The sequence below is a fragment of the Euprymna scolopes genome, chromosome 7, assembly GCF_053919585.1.
Source record: "Euprymna scolopes isolate OS-2025 chromosome 7, ASM5391958v1, whole genome shotgun sequence".
NCBI classification, from domain to species: Eukaryota; Metazoa; Mollusca; class Cephalopoda; order Sepiida; family Sepiolidae; genus Euprymna; species Euprymna scolopes.
This window is the reverse complement of record NC_136488.1, coordinates 39,215,928-39,217,175: the sequence shown is the minus strand read 5'-3', so window position 1 is coordinate 39,217,175 and position 1,248 is coordinate 39,215,928. Positions and strand designations below refer to the sequence as shown.

Below are 1,248 nucleotides of genomic sequence, written 5' to 3'. Positions count from 1 at the left end.
TGAAACTTCAGAAAAAATGAAATGTTTTAATTTTCTGTGGATCACTCTTCTAAAATACAAGATTTTTGAAAAGAGAAAACATATTTAGCATAAATGAGGTCCAATGTGTGAAGGTTGAAAATTGGTACAAACCTGTTCTCTCAACAGATTATAGAAAAAGACAAAAAATGGCTGTTTATTCTCTTTATATGCTGGCTATATTGTCACCTCATATGTAAATGAGATACTTCTAGTTTAAATTTAAAAAAAAAAATTCAGATTTTTCAGAGACTGACTTGATTTGAATTTAGATGTTGGACTAGTAAGTTTTGACAGCAGTGTCAAGTTTTGGAGTATTGAGTTTTGATAAGTGTTAAATTTAATCTCAGAAATTGTTAGCAAAGTTAACAATCCATCAGGAAAAGGGTAGAATAGTTACACATAGCCCTTGAGCCCCTGGAGGGGCATAGGCCATCTACAACTTTTGTAGATGTTTTTGTAGCGAGGAGTTCTTTTTACAGGGTGAGGGTGCTGGCCTCGCGCCCAACTTTCCCAGAAGGTACATACAGCGCCTACCCTTCCCAAATGGTCACCCATCTGGTACTGGCCAGGCTCAACGTTGCTTAACTTCGGTGATCTGATGAGAACCGCTGTGTCAACATGATTGTACCGTACGTAGAATAGTTAACACATGATTATTGAATCACAGAAAGTTGGAGGAATGGTGTTTCTATCTCTGAGAAAGAGTGTGGAAGGCACTTGAGGTTCATATTGGAAGCTCTGTCAGTATGGGTGCGGGTTAACTTCAAATGCATGTAATAAGGATGAAAATGAGAATCTTTCATTTTTGCATTTATATATGGTGATATACATAAGATTAATGAATCTTTTAAATATTCATTAGTTTTTCAGTTAAATCAAATCAATCAATTTTCAGATAATTGTATGAATTTGTCTGTTTATATGAAATATCAGTTTTAAAAATGATTTGTAAAACTTTTGCTCTAACCGGAGTGACACTTGCCCAAAACAGGTTGAACTGGTTTACTCCAAAGAAAGAAGTTCCAAGGGAATATCAAATTTACAAGTAGTCCTCGGTCGCTTGTATATCTATTAAGGGAGATAACTGTTAGATTTTGCAATTCTTTGCAGGAAGGTGTCAACGTCCTCCTACATACAGCGCTTGGTACTTCCAAATGGTCGCCCATTTGGTACTGATCAGGCTCAATGTTGTTAACTTCAGTTTTCTAACAAGAACTGATGTGCCAA

The 1,248-nt window shown here is 35.9% G+C and overlaps 1 pseudogene; it reads right to left on the bottom strand.

Moving 5' to 3' along the window:
* Positions 1–539: 539 nt before the first annotated feature.
* On the bottom strand, positions 540–656 carry LOC145280465 (5S ribosomal RNA; annotated as a pseudogene).
* Positions 657–1,248: the final 592 nt, after the last annotated feature.